Consider the following 6,649-nt stretch of genomic DNA (forward strand, 5'->3'; position numbering starts at 1 on the left):
GCCTGCCCAGCCCGCGCACGGGCTCGCGTGTACCGCCCGCGGCGCGCGTCCGCGCAGGCTTCCCCGCTTCCGTGCACATGCACACACCAGTTCCTTGCACGCACAGGCTTTTCATTGCACGCGCGCACACTCCTGTCTCGTACTCACACTAGTGAAGACGTGCTTTCCCTGTACGCTTTCATGCCCACGCAGGCTTTTCGTTATGCACACCGACACACCTGGACCCCCACGGACACACCGACCTATGCACGCACGCGCTCACACACATTAGACGTACACACACATCCCAATGTGTGTGTGTGCACATGTGCCTGTGTGCGCTTGTATGTGTTTGCATGCGCCTGTGTGTAGAGTACATGGATGTGTGCATGCCCGTGTGTAGATGGGTGCATGTGCATACAGGTGCATGTGTACACATGCGTGCACACATGCACATACATATGTACATAAACATTGGGATGTATGTGTGTGTGTCTTATGTATCTCTGTGTATGTATGTACATTGGGATGCGTGCGTGTACACCATATGTATGTGTGTATGTACACCACGTTCAGGCCAGGTGCTTTGAGTATATTTGTTATTTTTTATTAGACCAGCTGAGTAGTTGGAACAAAGGTCTTTGCACCAGTACCCTTCTTCGGGCATAGGGAGACTCTGCTCATGAACACCCCCCCCCACCCCACTTTCATGAACACACATGCTTCTTTCATGTACCCACACACACCACTTCCATGTATGCCACATCATTTCCATCAACACACACACTCCTTTCATGTATGCACATGCCATGTTCATGTACACACATGCTCCTTTCATGCACTCACACATACACCACTTGCATGAAGACCTGCTTTCACATACACACACTGCTTTCATGTACACGCAGGCTTTTCACTACACACACACACACCTTCATATCCACACATGCACCACTTCCATGAACGCACATACTTCTGTCCTGTACCCACACACACCATAGGTGATATGTAGCAGGGACATGGGGGAGGCACATGTCCCCCTGAGATTAGCTGCTGGCTTCTGCAGGCGGTCACCGCTCAGCCCCCCCACCTTGCCACCAACATCACTACTGGCATCTGTGGGTGGTCGCTGCTCACCCGCGCCTCCCCTCCCCCCCACTGCCGACACTGCTGCTGATATCCGTGGGCAGTCCCTGCTCGCCAACAACTACAAAATGGTGCCCCTCCAGTCTTGGGAGGTACCATTCATTCATGACACACTACTTCCATGAACACACCATTTCCATTAAGACACACACTCCTTTCATGTACATACACAGTCCTTTCATGTAGTCACACATACACCACTTTTATGAACGCATGCTTTCATATACACTCATGCTTTCATGTACAGACATGCTTTTCATTACCCACCAACACCTTTCATGTACACGCACACCACTTCCATGAGCATGCATGCTTCTTTCGTGTACATCCGCACCACTTATGTACATACACACACAAACTTTCATGTATACACATGCTTCTTTCATTACACACCCCACTCATGTACATGCACACATACTACTCATTAGCACATATGCTTCTTTCATATACACACACACAGCACTTTCATGCACACTGTCAGTGCTCAGCCAGGACAGTGCCGCAAATGCACTAATCCTTAGAGGCAAGGATTTGGCAGGGGGGAGGGGGCTTTTATTGGACCAGCTGCGTGGCTGGGATAGACATAGGCAAGCTTTTGGATACCGCAGTCCCCTGCCACGGGCCTCACTTGAAACATTCATCACTCCCTCTCCACAGGTTGCTTTCCCTCAAGGACAACAAAGCTCTCTCAGTTCTCTAAGGCTGTGGTCTCCAAACTTTTTTGATCACACATCCCTATCAGTAAAAAATTTTTGACCATGCACCCCCCCAATATATGTATATTTATCTAAATATACATAGAGGTTCTAATATTTTCTCCCTGCACCCCAATGGATCATCTTGCGCACCCCCCACTTTGGAAACCACTGCTCTAAGGGAAAGGCAGGCGGCTAAGAGAGTTTTGTTGTCCTTCAAGCAAAGTGGCCTTCAGATGGGGAGCTATGAGTGTTTCAGATGAGACTGAGGCAGGGTACCGTGATACCCAAAAACTTGTCTGTGTCTATCTCAGCCATGCAACTGGTCCAGTAAAAAAAATCACCCCCAAGAGTCAAGTCCACACGTGTGGATGCTTGGTTCCCTGGGGACAGCTTGTGCCGCTGCTAGTTGACCCCAGAGAATGCCTGTGCTACACACACACTGGCGCACAGCAGGTTACCCTGGGTGGGGTAGGGGAGGCCTGGGCCAGCCTTACCTGAGGTCCCAGGGGCATCCCAGGGCTGCAGCAGCAGCGATCCAGACATATGGAGTCTGGGTGGCAGCCAGAGTGTAGCTCCATCCAGCCAGGGTCTGGTTTTGACTGGCATACACTGCTCCCATGTGTTCTGCTCTGGTTTTTTTTTTTCCTACATGGGTTTTCTTGGCCCCTGGATATCCAGGGGTAAAAAAAAAAATGTCCCTCTGCCCCTTCCCCCCCCCAAAAAAATACCCACCCCACACTGCTCCCTTACGGCACAGAGAACAACTGAATGTGCAGTATGTGGCACCGCAGATGTATCGATGGCACCACGTACCACACAGCCTTGCTTGTCTGGATATGGCCAAGAATTCCTGCCTCTTGCAGACATCCTGGACCATCACAGCAGCAACATCACCTCAACACTGAATCCTTCATATCACGTACTGAAAAGTTCTGTAGGTTTTGACAGAAAGACAGAGTTTTTGTTCATTTGTTTGTTTCTCGGTTTTTTCTTCCTATGAAGTTGTTGTGCCCCTTTCTCGTGACTGGATGGGTCAAAGACCCATGAAAAAGACTCTACCGCCTATGTTGTAGTAGCGTTGGAGTGTTGTAGCCAGGAAGTCCAAGTGCCTTCTTCAGGTCTCGGACAGAAGCAACCAACACGCTTCTTTTCCAGGTCTGAGGAAGCACACTTAGTGCCCCAACACTTCTCTACCAGCTCTCCCAACTAATCAGTCAGTCCAATAAAGGTATTACCAAAAAACAAACCCCCCTCTCATCTGCCATTTTCGATCATACTCTGCGGAGTTTGGAGTAACACTTTATTTCTGTAAGTCACTTGCTTTCTGGGAATTTTTTCAAAGGGGTTTATATTGATTTAGAAACTTGGATGTGAGGAACTTTGAAAATGTTGATCTTCATTCTTATTAACTTCTCTGTACATATTCCATGAGGATAACCTCACCCATTCCCCCACAGGAACAAAAGCACTTTTCTAAATAGCAAAATATTTGTCATTTACCTATCAATCCCTCCCAAAAGCTGTCCTAGTAAAACACATTTCAAATGATAAAGATGTGCCTATGTTTGGTTTTTCCCTTAGGCATTTCTATTTATAGCTCTCAGACATTGGCACGCATGATATGAGTTTTTCCAGATCCCAGCCAAAATAAAAAGAGACATGTTTCAACATTGCCCATATATTAAAAAAAAAAATTAAAAAAATGATGAGTATATCCACTAATGATCCAAAGTGCAATAGAAAAATGACTGCAAGCTGCATCTTTTTAAACTATTATGGTAAAAATAGTGTTTGTTTTAAAAACAACCTGTCCCCAGTTTAAGGTCAGAGCTGCTTTTTTAAAGCAATATTGTTATAGTCAGATGAGCCAATAAACTGGATTAGGTTTAGGCTTTGGTTTTGATGTGGGTCTGAACTAAAACTAAGTCTCAGCAGATGTTCTTACAAGGTTTTGGCTGCAACTGAACCAGAACTAGAAAACAAACATCTTCTGGTTTGAGCTGTGACATGAAGCCAAACCCCAAAATACGAAGAATTTGAGTTTTGAAGTGTTTTGGGGTTTTTTCTAGCAATCCCTCACATATAGCATTTGCATCTTCAGCAAATTTCTAGGCTAAGTTCAGACAGGCAAAAAGCCCAAGGCTGAATCGATTCAGTCTTTGCTGGTAAATCTAAGCAGCAGAGTAAATTGAAACAGAAGTGAACAGACATTTACCTTTGATTCAGGAAATGCACCCACATGCCTGCAGTGGCTCGAGCCAGAAGCTGGGGGTGGGAGCGCTAGAGCACAGCTCTCTGGCTGTGTGTTCACTTCTTCTTCCTGCTGGCCCCAAGGTCTCTTGGATTTGCAGTCCAGAATTACAGCAGCAGGCCTCTGCAAGGTTGCTCATTACTTCTTCTTCCTGTTTCCAGGTGCCTCTGGGATTTGTAGTCCAGTTGCAGCCACCAGTAAATTTGAGTGGGGGAAGGGATGTTTAACCCCAGTCCCTGGCCCCAGACACCAGCCAGGGTTTGCTTGCGGGGGGGCAGCCTCACCTCCCCTGGTAGATTGGGCTGTATCAGGGAGCTAGGGAGCCAGCTCTGCACTCTGGAGCAGACAGCACAGCCCAGCCCAGGGCTGCAAAGCATGCTGGGGGATGTCGCGCCGAGGACCAGCGTACCCTTGACCTGTGAGCCTGGGTCGGCACGACTGGCTGGATGCAGGTACGATACGGTGGTCGTACAGGTGGAAAAGTGAGAGGAGTCAGGTGGTTTAAATGCATTTTGGTTAAAGATTTATTATTACTTACACCACAGAAGAGTTGCGGCATAGGAAGGAAGTTGTGGTTACACAGTGAGAAAGAAGAAGTTCAGTTCAGCTTGCAGATACTTTTCTGTTGCACAGATCATAAATTGCTTGGTGCAGATTTTCAGCAAAGCATACAGGTAACTTCGGTTCAAAGACATTCGTGAGCTCTTGGTGAGAATGGATGGGTCGACAAAAAATCGGATACACCTGAAAATTTTTACTGCAGGTGGGGAGGGGTCAGCGACTGGCCAGATCTCTGACTATGTCTCCTGGGTGTGCGTGGAGGTCTCCACCGAAGGCAGAAATCTTTCCAAAATTATAGGTTTTCAGGTAGCCAATCACAACACACCAGGCTTGAATAATTACAGGACTGCCAATTATGACTGTGAACAGACTCTGTGTGTTCTTAGGTTTCATGCAAGATTGACTGCGCATGTGTTTTACATTTAAGCTGGGGGAGGGCTGAATACGGAACTATGATGACAAAATATGTTATGTTAACCTTTTGACCTTTTTGCCATCAGCATCTGAAATCAAAGATTTTTCTTTGACAGGGGACTGTGATTTAACTTGAACCAGGAAGGACTCTGGGAAAGAAGTTTCATAAACCGGTTTGACCCAGATCAGTTAAGCCTGATACTACATTCAACCAGGTTTATCTTAAACCAGTTTTGGTCATTTTGAAACTGATTTATGTGCACTGAGCTTCTGTTCCGTTACAGGTTTAAACCAGTTCATATGTTATGTCCGTCCCTAGCTTTAGAGTGTCACTTTAATGTCTGCTAAGGACATTTTTTACACAAAAATATGGGGTCCTAAAAAAAGGAGTTTTTACAAAATCTAACCACCACAAAGGCTGTTTGTATAGTTTTTTGGGGTTGCACTTGCCCCCAAAACTAGATGGGCTTGAAGCCACTTCCTACCAAAAATTCCATGGGCTCTGCATTTCTGTGCTACACTTTCATTATCGAATGTTAACTAGTACAATTTAGACACGATGAAAGAATTTGAAGTCAGTACAGGGCTGTGACCATATAGACACTGTGCACCTTCCCTCAGGCACAGAGTGGATCCAGTGCCTTCACAGAATTGAGCTCTAGATGTGTAAACTGCACCAGGGCCTAGCTCACTCTACTCCTATGAATAGGAGTCACATTGATTTCCATACGGTTATGGTTGTATCCTCACATGTTCCTTCAGAGACTGACTGAGCTGGTCAAATGCCCCACAGACTTTCATGGTGGCCATGTCATGGTGAGCCACAGGCCCCCTGGGGTGTACTCTGCATGGATGTTCTCCCGTTGAACCATGCATATGCTTCCCCACACAGATGCCCCTTTACTATACCATGTGCCTGCAACCCCCTGCTGTGCTGCTATACCATATGTGAAGAAATTAACCTTCCTGCCTGTCTCACTACTCTAGGGCTGCAGCCCAACCACCCTCCCCTTCCGCACCCCACCGCTGTTTACTAAACCACTGAGTTTCTACCTGACCAGGCTGTAAAAATTCCAGAGGGAAAGGGAATCCCCTATTCATAGTTTCGTAGTTTCATAGTTAGTAGGGTCGGAAAGAACCCAGTTTTTGTGTTGGAGCTTTCTTTCTGTTCTTTTGGGTTTGTCTTTTTCCCTGAGCTCCAGGGAACACCTGAGGTAGTAGACCCATGCTGTAGGCCTAGACAGTGTTAGGGAAGGGCCTGAGGGATGAAACGATGACCAGCTCAACACTGCTATACAGGAAGCATGAGGTCGGGGTGTAGGGGTAGCGGAGCCCCGAGAGTGACTGCCAGGAGGAACCTCAGGGCCAACGAGGCGCACGATGACGACCCCGGACACTAAGCAATGCATGTAGCTGTTATTATAAATAGTGTCAATTAAGTGAGCTATATAAACAATGAAGAGCAGGGTCCTCTCAAAAAGAATTTATGCTATTTTTCATCTGTATACTCAATTAATAAAGTCTGCTGGAGCATGCTAATTTGTGCATTCCAGCAGCCTCAGCGTCACATGTATTCAGTGTCCTCATGCTTCAAAATGGT

Source organism: Crocodylus porosus, unplaced genomic scaffold, assembly GCF_001723895.1.
Source record: "Crocodylus porosus isolate Cpor-Errol unplaced genomic scaffold, CroPor_comp1, whole genome shotgun sequence".
NCBI lineage: Eukaryota > Metazoa > Chordata > Crocodylia > Crocodylidae > Crocodylus > Crocodylus porosus.